Below are 14,369 nucleotides of genomic sequence, written 5' to 3'. Positions count from 1 at the left end.
CTAAAAAGTGTTGGATTGTGGATTCTGGGCCACCTTATTCAGGATGCTAACGGTTATTGGTCTTGCATCTGTCGAAGTCAGGAACACATCCCATGGATGAATCCCAGCAACCTATGTTGTTCTGTGAGATATTTGATGTATGGGCGTTGACTTTATGGAACTGTTTCCTAACTCTAGTGGGTATCTATACATTCTATTCGTTGATTACGTGTCAAAGTGGTGGAGCCGTGCTACCCGCCTTGACGAGCCAATACCGTTGTTTTTTTCATTAGGAATCACATTGTATGCCGTTAGGGGTCGCACGAGCAATCGTGACGACCAAGGATCCCACTTTTGTAACAGAAAGGTAGAAGCATTGCTCAAGCGCTATGGAGTGTCGCATAAGGTTGCTACTGCTTATCATCTGCAAACAAATGGGCAAGCGGAAGTGTCCAACCGGGAAATCAAGAGAATCTTGGAAAAAGTGGTCAATCCACAAAGAAAGGATTGGAGCCTCCAGTTAGGAGATGCACTATGGGCATACAGAACAGCCTACAAGACTCCGATAAGTATGAGTCCCTTTGGATCGTCTATGGTAAGGCATGCCACCTTCCGGTGGAGTTTGAGCATCGAGCATATTGGGCGGTAAAGCAGTGCAACATGGATTTAGCCAAGGCGGGTGAAGCTAGGATGTTACAACTAGAAGAGCTTGAGTGTTTGAGAAACAAGTCGTATGAGAATGCCCGAATTTACAAGGAAAAGACTAAAGCATTCCATGACCATCACATTCGGAAGAAGGACTTTCAAGAAGGAGATGAAGTCCTCCTCTACAACTCAATGCTCCGATTTATGCCTGGCAAGCTCCGTTCTAGATGGGAAGGACCTTTTAAGGTGAAAGAAATGAAGCCCTACGGAGTGGTGGAATTGTTTGATCCCAAAAGTCAAGCAACTTTCAAGGTGAATGGGCATAAAGTGAAGAAATATCATGGTTGCAAACCTCCAAGGGAGCTAGAGGTGTACATATTGGAGGATGCACCAGGTAGAGATGAAGCTTAAGAAGAGGACCGTCCAACTTAAGGACGTTAAAGAAAAGTGCTTGGTGGGAGGCACCCCACCGTGGTAAGATCTTCCTTGTTTATACCATCTTTTAGTATCTTTAGTTCTTTGAATTTTATGATCTTTGATGATTGATTGAGTGCTTAGGAATGCTAGCTTTGTTGATTCTGTTAGATAGGTAGAATGTTCATATAGATAGGTTGTGAAAAGAGATAAAGAAAACAAAATTTTTCTTTGAAAAAGGGCACCGATGCGCAAGCGCACAGTGCGTGCGCGCGCCGGTTGCGAATTTCCATTTTCAGGCCAAAAACCCGAGAGTCAGGCCAACTTTGTGCCCAACTCGCGCCAGGCACCCACGCGTTCGTGTACATGCCGCCTACGCGCACCATTGCCAGTTGACCATCGACGCGCAAGCGCACAGTGCGCGCGCGCACCGATGGTGCTATGTGGAGTCTCTGGTACAAAAACCAGAGAGTTGTGAGCAGCAACATTGGCACGCCCGCGCACTCCACGCGCACGCGTGGATGGGATTGGCTGGAAGCGGCGCGAAAGGATGGACGCATACGTGCAGATTGGAAGATCCTATCGACATGCACGCGCAACTGGCCAGCACGCGTGGATCACAAAAGTAATCGGCACGCGCGCACGCGTGGGAAGCTGCACGTAACCTCATTAAGAGAAATCGTGCCTGGCGATTTCTGAGGCCAAGGAGGCCCAACTTCAAGCTGTTTCTGCATGAAAAAGACCCAAGGAGGCTAGGGGGAAAAAGGGAGATCACTCATTTTACACTGGGACACAATTTTAGCTAGTTTTAGGTTCTTTGGTTATCTAGAGAGAGAAACCCTTGTTCCTCTCTAGATCTAGTTTCCATTTTGATCTTCCCTTGTTGATTTGTGAATTGGATTTTGTTAATTACAGTTTTAATTGTTCAATTTGAATTCCTTGTTACAATCTTGCTTACATTTAGTGATAGTTTTATGATTCTTGTCAATTGTCATTTCATACCCATTTGTTGAATGTTGTGAATCTTGACTTGTTGATGTTACATTGATGATTTCTATGTTAATCTTGTTGATTGCTTGATTGTATGTTGATAATTGATAGTGGGTATTTGTGGAATTCAATTTAATTGCTATTTTGAACATGTATTTTATTAATGCTTACCAAGTGTTTGATGAATTGTTTACTTTGATTATGGAGTAGTCTTTTCCACTCTTGGCCTAGGTCAAGGGAATTGGGTAAACTTGAGTCATTGGGTCTAATGGATTTGATGATTTGGGAGCCCTTGGTGGTCAATTTGATACTCATTGACGCCAACCCACTACTAATTTAATTAGTAGGTAGGTTGGGACTTATGGGTTGATGTGACCAAGGCATTTGACGTACTTCAAGTCTAGGGTAGATATCACGTACTTAAACTTTGGGGTAGACTTAATGAGCTGTTCTCATAATTGTCAAGATATAGTTGTTGGACAAGGATTGTGATCCCAATTCCCATGCCTAGCCAAGAGTTGTTTTGATCATTCATATTTGAAAACCAATTTCCAATTTCAATTGCCTTAGTTATAGTTACTTGTTTGGTTTAAGTAGAAATAAATAGAATATTGCTTGTTCATTGGAATCGCTCAAGTTTTACTTAGGTGGTTGAATTAGTTTATTGCAATTTAAGATTACTTGCTTGTTAAGATTTCCATTTATTTTCATGCTCATAACTCACAACCCCGGATTTCTAACCAATGTCGAAGCACATGGTTGCCCATTCCTTGTGAGACGACCCGTGGTTTGAATACTTCGGTTATTTCTATTGGGGTTGAACTTGTGACAACCAAATTCCTCTTCTAAATTTGACCCCCCGAGGATTGTTGTTGGTAGAGCTATACTTACAACGAGGTGTTATTAAAGAGAAATTTACCAATACACCCTTGGGCAATCCGTGTCAGAGCTCTGTTGTACTTGATGGATTAATGATAGTGAATTTCTTCTTCTCTTCATCTTCTCTTGATTTGCTAGAAGGAATATCATTTTAATGCTAGTGTTCAATCATCTTAGGAAAGAGGTTGAATGCAAAATGGTTTTCATGGGAACCTTGGAAAAGGAAACATGAAACCATGCTTGAAATTCCTTCTCACAATTGAGTAGATCTGGGTTTTGGTGATTGGATATGATGACATATAATCCACCCACTATTTGGATCTATAAGGATTTGTGGTATAATCAGGGACTAAGCATATCTCTCTTCATGAGCAATTAGACCAAGGAATTGGCTATTGATCAAGATTGGGGAGATTCAATCACCAAGGAATTAGGGTTCAATCAATCATGATTGCCAAGAGGTCAATGAGTTACATGATTGAAGATGAGATGAGTGATGTACAAGGATCGTTGTCGGTAAGGAATTTCGCAAAATATTTACGTTGCAAGTATATCCCCAAACCAACAAACAACGCTCACCTCAAATTAAGATATGGTTTTGTTACATGTACAAACTCCAATAAGAATTAACCGAAGTATTTGGACTCCGGGTCGTCTCACAAGGAATTGCAATGAAGTGAATGATTATTGGCTATAAGAATGCAAGGGGGTTTGGTTTATAAGAGGAGCAAGAAAAGTAAATCAAGTAAGTAATTAAAGGAAGCAAGATAAAGGACTCTTGGCTAAGACTTAGGTAATTGAGATCACTATCCTTGTTAACAATTCAAACATTGATAATTATGCGGAACTGAGCTCATTAGGTCTACTCACTAAAGCCTTAAGTACGTAATGTCTACTCCTAGGCTTGGAGAACATCAAATGGCTTGATCAACATCAATCCATAAGTCCCAACCTAGCTACTAATTAACTTAGTGGTAGGCTAGAGTCAATGGTTATCAAATTGATCCCCAAGGGTTCTAGAATTACCAATTCAATGAAGCCCAAGGACTGAAGATCACTCAATCCCCTTAGCTTAGGCCAAGGGTCAAGAGAACTACTAAAAAACTATAGGAAGCATTACATCAAACACCTAGTGTGCAATAAAAGAAAACATCACAAAATGCTAAAATTAAGGAGACCCATAACTATCATGAGCGAGAAATCAATAATAGCAAGCAAGATCAACATAAAAGAAACATAGAAACATGAAATCGCATGAAAAGAAAATTAGATCTAACAATGTTCATCAACATACAAGAGAGCAAAAGGAGAAATTAACATCACAACTAAGGAAATCAAGATGTAGAATTGAGAAATTGTAAATGAAACAAGATGAAATAAAGTAATTAATTCAGGATCCAAGATAATTTAACCTAATCTTAACCTAATTCTAGAGAGAAGAGGGAGCTTCTCTCTCTAGAAAACTAACTAAAGGCTCATGTTGACTAACTAATTGCTTCCCCTTTGCTTGGGCTTCAATTCTGCATGAAATACACTCAGAAACAAGTTGGAATTGGGCCTGGGCAGCTCAGAAATCACCCCCAGCGTTTTGCCTTTAAGTGGGTCACGTGAGAGTATCAGCGCGTACGCGCCATGTACGTGTGCACGTCAATTGGCTGTTTCTTCATCCGCGCGTACGCGGCATGTACGCGTGCGCGTCTCTTACGCGAAATCACTTATGCGCGTGCGCGCGTTGTACGCGTGCGTGCCCATCGATGCATTCCCAAGTCTTGTTTCTTCATGCATTCTCCACTTTGTATGCTTTTCTCCTCAATTCTTCCATCCAATACTTTCCTTATGAACCTGAAATCACTCATCAAACACATCAAGGCATCGAATGGGATTAAAGTGAATTAAAATCACCAATTTAAGGGCCTAAAAAGAATGTTTTCACACTTAAGCACAATTCAAGGGAGAATTACAAAACCATGCTATTTCATTGAATAAATGTGGAAAAAGGTGATAAAATCCCCTAAAATAAGCATAAGATAAACCACAAAATCGGGATTTATCAATGAGCTGGAAACTTACACTGGCATTATTCCCCATTTCCATTTATATTTCAGTCATTTATGATTCAGTACTTTATATTCTTGCCATTTAGTTTTCTGCGCTTTACTGCTTCTCTTTACTTTTGAGTCATTTACAATTCTGCTCATTTAAAAATTTTGCAATCACAATCTATATTGCTCAGCTTGACTAATTCACCCATTGATTAAAATTGCTCAAATCTACCAATCTCTATGGATTCAATCCCACTCTTAGTGGGTTATTACTTGACGATATTTTTGGTGTGCTTGCCAAAGAACGGATTCATTTTATATGGGGAGTGAATTTTGGTCATCAAGTTTTATGGCGCCGTTGTCAGGGATTGGTTTGAATTTGACAATGATTAAATTGATGGGTAGCTAGATTAAGCAATTTTAATTATATTGTTAATTGTTTTAATTTAAGTTCTCCAATTTTCTTTTTTTTTCATTTGCTTATTTCAGCTATTGATTGTCTATATTTTCAATTTTTTTCTGTTCCATTAACTATTTGATTAATTGCACCAACCAAGCTAACCATAAGCCTTAACAAGAGTGATTCCTTCACTTGTCCTCTGTTTGCCGTTGTTTGAATGTATGACAGGTAGAAGAGGGGAAACTTCATCCTCTTTTGATAGCGAACCTGAGAGGACTTAGATTGAGGAGGGAAGCAAGAAGCAAATGAATAGTTGCAGAAGAAGTAGTGAAGGAAGATCTGGGAGTTACTGATTACCAGAATTCACTCCCCATATAAAAATGATGAATCCATTCTTTTAGCAAGCGCACCAAATTATCGTCAAGTAATAACCCATAGTGTAATGGGATTGTATCCACAAAAATTGGTAGATTTGAGCAATTTTAATCTATTGGTAAATTAGTTAAGCTGAGCAATATAGAGTGTTTGTGCAAAATTATAAATGAACAGGAAAGTAAATGACTCAAAAGTAAAGAGAAGCAGTAAAGTGCAGAAAAGAAATTGTAACGACCCAACTTCCAGAACGTCATGATCGTACCGAAAGTAAGGCGTTACTAACCTGCTTTCCTTTATTAACTATTTACTATTGAGCCTTTAGTTCGATATCGCGATTTAGTTTTATAGAAAATTCTAGAAAAATTTTGTTTTTGATTATCAAAATCGTATATCAAACATTTCAAAGTAATAATAATCACATAATTATTAATATAATATCAGTCATACAAAAGATTTCAAATAAAACTCAGATACAAATCCTATCCCTCTGTATAAAATAAAAATCTTAAGCAATAAGGGCGAGAGAATTCTATGAAAGCAAATTAACTCACACTTAACTCATAAATAAATTCTATAATCGCTCGCAGCTTCAAACTGTGTCTTCGAACCTGTGTCACTGAAAGGGTGGAAAATTTTGGGTGAGAACAAACCACACGTTCTCAGTAGGGAATGGGAATGCCGTAAAGGTAATGATTAACATGCAAATAATTAACTCAACTTTCCAATGTAGTTTTCTTTATCAAACCTTTTCCAAAATTTCTTAAGACTTACTTGAAACCGTTTAAATCCCTTTCTTTAAATCATATTACTTTAATAAAGTCTCAAACGCATTAGCAACTCTTCAACTACAAATAACATTCCTCAACCATCACAATAACTAAGTAAATCAGCAACATAAATAATATACCCAAACCTCACTTCACAAATACCATTCCTCAATACTTTACTAAGTTCAAAGCATCAACAAAAATATGTAGTCAAATACACAAGCAAGTCACCAAGACAAGCAGCACAATCACAAAGAAACTAGACAAGCAACACAATCAAATGCATATGAACAAACAATATGATGCATGTCAGTCCTAAGCAGGCCATGAGCTCACGTGTCGGTTTACACCCTGCAGTCCGACATTACCTAGGAACAAGTCCCAGATATGGCTTCCCTTTGTGTCCTTAGTGCATATGTGTCGGTGGTATGAAAACCACTCCTTCGTGACTACCGACAGTCGGCGCAAAGCCCGACCCCATAATATACGCACAAGGGAAAACAGTGATCCTCAGTTCGTGGGAGTCCCCGAGATCAATTCACAAACAAAATAATGATCCTTAGATTGTGGGTTTCCCCGAGATCAACATACAACAACAAACATGGGTTATACCTGAGATCAATACACAACAACACAATGATCCTCAGTTCGTGGGTTATACCCGAGATCAACATAGAACAGTTCGTAGGTTATTCCCGTAATCAATGATTACCAATTCGTGGGTTTTTCCACATCTAAAACAAATAACAATTTATAGGTTTCCCCGAGATCAATGATCATTCAGTTCGAGGGTACTTCCCGAATTTAACAAATCATCCACTCGTGGGCCTTCCCCGTAGTTAAACAACTAACAGCTCCTAGGGTTTTCCCGCCTTTTATCACTTTTCATTTTCTTTTCTAAAACTCAACAATCCATATATCAGTTCCCCATTCTCTTTTCCCCTTTCTTAATTACTTAAGAATTTGTCTATAAAAATCTTAATCATCAAATTATTTCATAATTTCTACTTTAGCAAATCTTAACTCGAACCAACTTTAAAACTGTTTTCCAATTCAATTCTCTATCAAAAGACTCAAGAAAATCATCTTTCTCTTTACTATTCCAACTCAAATATTATAATATAAATTCACAAATCTCTAAAAGGTAACCCTTTACTTTAATCCCAAATCATAACCTTTTCATATTAAATTGATTTCAAAACATAGCTCCTTTCTTAAATAATTCAAACTTGAGACATAACCCTTTCCTTGGTATTTGAAATTCAAAATAGTATAATTCTTTTCTCATCTAAATAAAACTCAAATAATATAATCTTCCAAGTTCAAATCTTCTAAAATAACTTCTCAAATAAAACCTCAGATTTTATAAAATTTCGGCAGCACCTCCCTTAAAACTCGGACTTAGCCACCCTTACGGGTCCCCTATTTCTCAACAAATCACCAGCCCTTTTCTCAATAATTTTCAAACAGAAAATTCTCAATCGATCGGATATTCGCAATTCATAATAATTAACAAATCAATCATACTCCACAATTTCCACTAATCCATCAATCCAATCTCACCAATTCATATTTACTTTTCACATATCATAGAATCCTTTCAAAATTAAACATAATCAACTAGTAATCCCAAAAATTAGCCTTTCATAATTCTAATTATTTTAATGTCATTTACTTTTTAGCAAAGTCACTATTTTATTTTACAAGTCAGATTTGAAGAGAATAATTTGGTAGTCAAATTTCAATCTTGTAATAGTTCTCAAGCTTAATTCTAATTAATCATTACTTAACTTTAACAACCATCAAAACCATTTCCAACCAGTCGTAAGTCAGTATGACAGCCATTCTGTTACCTCAGTTAACTGAAAACAACAACAAACACTTATTCTTAATAATTAGAATACAGTTACAACTCAACTAATTCAGCATAATCACATAAATTCAGAATTTTCAACAAGTCCATCAAAATTAGAAAACCAATATCAATTATACCCTCAACCAGAACTAATCTTATCAATTAATCAATCACTCACAACAAGAACACCCAATGATATTCACAGCCACACTCTAAAATTAATAAATTAATTGAAATACTAGAAAATCATCTCAATACCAAGCTTAATCCAAACTTCACAACCTCAAATCAATCAAGCTTATTCCTTTCAATTAATCATAATTATGAATTATTTGCAATTACTCACTAAACATCATTAGCATTCATAAGTTAAAACTGTTAATTTTGAAATAAATCCCCTACCTCAATTAGCTGTAATTGAAGAATTTAAACGCGGTAAACCCAATATTACGAATCCACAGCAGTAGCGGTGCTCCATCAAATCCCAGCAACTGTTCTTAGCTTTTGGTGGTGACCTAGCAGCAGTCTCCAAATAGAGCCAGCAACTACCTCCAGTAACGGCGGCGGCAAGGTAATTTACAATAATCTCTTTATACAATACAAACAGTTTCAGGGACAAGCTTCAAAGTAAAAACAAATTGGTAGGACAAGGAAGCAGAAACAGGGGGCAGAGCTTACCAAAACAGTAGTGGTTCTAATGGTGGTTTCCTGGGCAGCTCGAACGTTGGTTCCCGGTGGCAGAGGGCTCCTGGAACTCGCAGAACCCAGAGGCAGAGGCAGAACAGGGAGAAAAATGAGCACTAACATGGATGAATTCTTCAGAACAAGAACAATATCCTCAGCAAGCTCCAACAACCTTCCCGGAGACAGCTACGACGGCGCGGTGGTTTGGCGACGGCGTTACAGCCCTTGTCGAGCTCCGACGTCAACAACTGTGATGTCTCGCAGTACTGTCGCGTTCTGTTTGGTGACGGCCAAGCCTCCTTCCCAGCGACGGCATTCGAGCTCCCTTCCACAGCGGCGACTGAAGCTTCATTCTCGGCGACAAACCCTAGTAGCAGCGGCGGTAGGAGTTGCTTCAACAGCAGCACCCAGGCGCGACAATGGCGAGGTGGCGATGCGGCAGAGACTCACTCCCCCCTTAGGTCTCGTGCGGTTCCTCCTTCCTCTTTGAACAGCATCAAAGACGTCCCTCTTCGTCGCCAATAACGGCGGTAGCGGTGGCAAGGCGGGCTGGACACGATGTAACTCCGTTTACAGTGCGTGGGTGTGAGACAGAAGGAGTGTAGGCTGAATGAGTGTGGTGTCCTGAGTGTGTGTGTGTGCCGCGGTGAAGCTGAGGGAGAGATGGTGAGTCTGTATGCTTGTGATGAGGGTGAAAGCGCTGAGGAGAGTGGGGGAGGGTTACGGTTTCTGATTAGGAACTTAGGGTTTCCAATTTGGGAAATTAGAGTTTCTGAGTTTGATATGGGAATTAGGGTTAGAAATTAGGGATTTTATAAAAGAATATGGATAGATATAAATAGATATTTTGATAAAATTGAAGGGTAGAGTAATTTTAAAACCAAATATACTCTATTAAAAATATTTAGAAACATTATTTATCAATATATTTCTAAGCTCAATAATATATTTCTAAAATATAAAATGATCATATTAATCACTTGTTTATAAAATATAACTTAAACTCAACATTAATTATTCAAATTAAATGATATAAATTTTCATTAATTTTCTATCACTAGAATATTAATTTCAAGTTATAAAATAACTAATTATAATAAAAATTGTGCGTAAATATTAACTGATTTAAACTTAAAGAATTTATAAAAATTAATCTAATCATTTCTAGTAAATTAATTTCTAAGAGTTCAAATTAATAACATAATTCATTCAAAATAGAATTTATTTATATTAAATTATACAATTCTTTCTTATTTTTCAATTACCAAAATTATAATTTCAATTATACAAAATATCTAATAAAGATTATACAAAAATTCTAATTAATTTAAACTCCAATTATCATGAAACTCAATTTAATTACCTTTAGTAAAATAATTTTCTTAAAATAAAATTATCAACAAATATAATAAATCACAAATAACTAATTATTTGATTTTCAAAAATAGGGTTGTTACATTCTACCCACCTTAGAAAAATTTTTGCCCTCCAAAATTGCTAGAATAAAATAAATTCAAACTTAAATCAAAGAAAACAGAATATATGAACAGAAACATAGGCTTTGTCAAGAATGAATATTCAAAGAGTAAGAGTCATAGGCAAGCAAAGGTATACAAGAATGACAAAGTATGGTTGGGAAATAATCAAATCACATTCTAAGGAAGAAATTCAAACCAGAGAATTCGACCAAAAACAATGAAGAAAGTGATAGCACGAGTTTGCGTGGCACGAATAAAGATTATACGTCGAATCGAAGCCAACTTTATAAACTCTAACGCTCCTAAACCCCGTGAATCGCATTACCTATTACTTCTATTTCGTCTATGATAACCTGTTAGTGTTGCCATGTACATAAATCATTAGTATTAAGTTCGCCAGACCTAATACCATGAGGCATGCAATGGTAGACTAACAACGTTAATCATCAGACAGTCATGTATATAAAACTCAAACTCTTGTTATCAGAACAAGTCACAAAGCATGACAGACACTCAGAGTATGCAATGAAGCATAGTCAGTCCATTCCCAAGGCTCTAACAGGAACGAACTGCTCTGTTACAATTTATAACGACCCAACTTTCAGAACGTCATGATAGTACCGAAAGTAAGGCGTTACTAACTTGCTTTCCTTTATTAACTATTTACTATTGAGCCTTTAGTTCGATATCGCGATTTACTTTTATAGAAAATTCCAGAAAAATTTTGTTTTTGATTATCAAAATCGTATATCAAACATTTCAAAGTAATAATAATCACATAATTATTAATAATAATATCTGTCATACAAAAGATTTCACATAAAACTCAAATACAAATCCTATCCCTCTGTATAAAATAAAAATCTTAAGCAATAAGGGCGAGGGAAGTCTATGAAAGCAAATTAACTCACACTCAACTCATAAATAAATTCTATAATCGCCCGTAGCTTCAGACTGTGTCTTCGAACCTGTGTCACTGAAAGGGTGGAAGATTTTGCGGTGAGAAAAAACCACACGTTCTCAGTAAGGAATGGGAATTCCGTAAAAGTAATGATTAACATGCAAATAATTAACTCAAGTTTCCAATGTAGTTTTCTTTATCAAACCTTTTCAAAAATTTCTTAAGACATACTTGAAACCATTTAAATCCCTTTCTTTAAATCATATTGCTAAATAAAGTCTCAACCGCATTAGCAACTCTTCAGCTACAAATAGCATTCTTCAACCATCACAATAACTAAGTAAATCAGCAACATAAATAATATACCCAAACCTTACTTCACAAATACCATTCCTCAATACTTTACTAAGTTCAAAGCATCAACAAAAATATCTAATCAAACACACAAGCAAGTCACCAAGACAAGCAGCACAATCACGAAGAAACAAGACAAGCAACACAATCAAATGCATATGCACAAACAATATGATGCATGTCTGTCCTAAGCAGGCCATGAGCTCACTTGTCGGTTTACACCCTGCAGCCCGACATTACCTAGGAACAAGTCCTAGATATGGCTTCCCTTTGTGTCCTTAGTGCATATGTGTCGGTGGTAAGAATACCACTCTTCGTGACTACCGGCAGTCGGCACAAAGCCCGACCCTATAATATACGCACAACGGAAAATAGTGATCCTCAGTTCGTGGGCGTCCCCGAGATCAATTCACAAACTAAACAATGATCCTCAGTTCGTTGGTTTCCCCGAGATCAACATACAACAACAAACATGATCCTCAGTTCGTGGGTTATACCCGAGATCAATACACAACAACACAATGATCCTCAGTTCATGGGTTATACCCGAGATTAACATAGAACAGTTCGTAGGTTATTCCCGTAATCAATGATTATCAATTCGTGGGTATTTCCGCATCTAAAACAAATAACAATTTATAGGTTTCCCCGAGATCAATGATCATTCAGTTCGTGGGTACTTCCCGAATTTAACAAATCAACAACTCGTGGGTCTTCCCCGTAGTTAAACAACTAACGGCTCCTGGGGTTTTCCCGCCTTTTATTACTTTTCATTTTCCTTTCTAAAACTCAACAATCCATATATTAGTTCCCCATTCTCTTTTCCCCTTTAAATTCTTAATAATTTTCCTTAAACCTTTCTTAATTCCTCAGGCATTTGTCTATAAAAATCTTAATCATCAAATCATTTCATAATTTATACTTTAGCAAATCTTAACCCGAACCAACTTTAAAACTGTTTTCCAGTTTAATTCTCTATCAAAAGACTCAAGAAAATCATCTTTCTCTTTACTATTCCAACTCAAATCTTATAATATAAATTCACAAGTCTCTAAAAGGTTATCTTTTACTTTAAGTCCAAATCATAACCTTTTCATATTAAATTGATTTCAAAACATAGCTCCTTTCTTAAATAATTCAAACTTGAGACATAACCCTTTCCTTGGTATTTCAAATTCAAAATAGTATAATTCTTTTCTCATCTAAATAAATCTCAAATAATATAATCTTCCAAGTTCAAATCTTCTAAAATAACTTCTCAAATAAAACCTCAGATTTTATAAAATTTCAGCATCACCTCCCCTAAAACTCAGACTTAGCCACCCTTACGGGTCCTTTATTTCTCAACAAATCACCAGCCCTTTTCTCAATAATTTTCAAACAGACAATTCTCAATCAATCGGATATTCGCAATTCATAATAATTAACAAATTAATCATACTCCACAATTTCCGCTAATCCATCAATCCAATCTCACCAATTCATATTTACTTTTCACATATCATAGAATCCTTTCAAAATTAAACACAATCAACTCGTAATCCCAAAAATCAGCCTTTCATAATTCTAATTATTTTAATGTCATTTACTTTTTAGCAAAGTCACTATTTTGTTTCACAAGTCAGATTTGAAGAGAATAATTTGGTAGTCAAATTTCAATCTTGTAATAGTTCTCGAGCTTAATTCTAATTAATCATGAATTAACTTTAACAACCATCAAAACCAATTCCAACTAGTCGTAACTCAGTATCACAGCCATTCTGTTACATCAGTTAACTGAAAACAACAACAAACACTTATTCTCAATAATTAGAATACAGTTACAACTCAACTAATTCAGCATAATCACATAAATTCAGAATTTTCAACAAGTCCATCAAAATTAGAAAACCAATATCAATTATAGCCTCAACCAGAACTAATCTTATCAATTAATCAATCACTCACAACAAGAACACCCAATGATATTCACAGCCACACTCTAAAATCAATAAATTAATTGAAATACTAGAAAATCATCTCAATACCAAGGTTAATCTAAATTTCACAACCTCAAATCAATTAAGCTTATTCCATTCAATTAATCATAATTATGAATTATTTGCAATTACTCACTAAACCTCATTAGCATTCATAAGTTAAAACTGTTTATTTTGAAATAAATCCCTTACCTCAATTAGCCGTAATTGAAGAATTTAAATGCGGTAAACCCAATATTACGAATCCACAGCAGCAGCGGTGCTCCATCAAATTCCAGCACCTGTTCTTAGCTTTTGGTGGTGACTTAGCAGCAGTCTCCAAATAGAGCCAGCAACTACCTCCAGTAATGGCAGTGGCAAGGTAATTTACAATAATCTCTTTATACAATACAAACAGTTTCAAGGACAAGCTTCAAAGTAAAAATAAATTGGCAGGACAAGGAAGCAGAAACAGGGGGCAGAGCTTACAAAAACAGTAGTGGTTCTAATGGTGGTTTTCTGGGCAGCTCGAACGTTGGTTCCCGGTGGCAGAGGGCTCCTGGAACTCGAAGAACCCAGAGGCAGAGGCAGAACAGGGATAAAAATGAGCACTAACATGGATGAATTGCTTTAGAACCAGAACAATAT

Source organism: Arachis hypogaea, chromosome 18, assembly GCF_003086295.3.
Source record: "Arachis hypogaea cultivar Tifrunner chromosome 18, arahy.Tifrunner.gnm2.J5K5, whole genome shotgun sequence".
Lineage (NCBI taxonomy): Eukaryota > Viridiplantae > Streptophyta > Magnoliopsida > Fabales > Fabaceae > Arachis > Arachis hypogaea.
The sequence above is the reverse complement of the archived record's forward strand: the minus strand, read 5'-3'. Positions refer to the sequence as shown.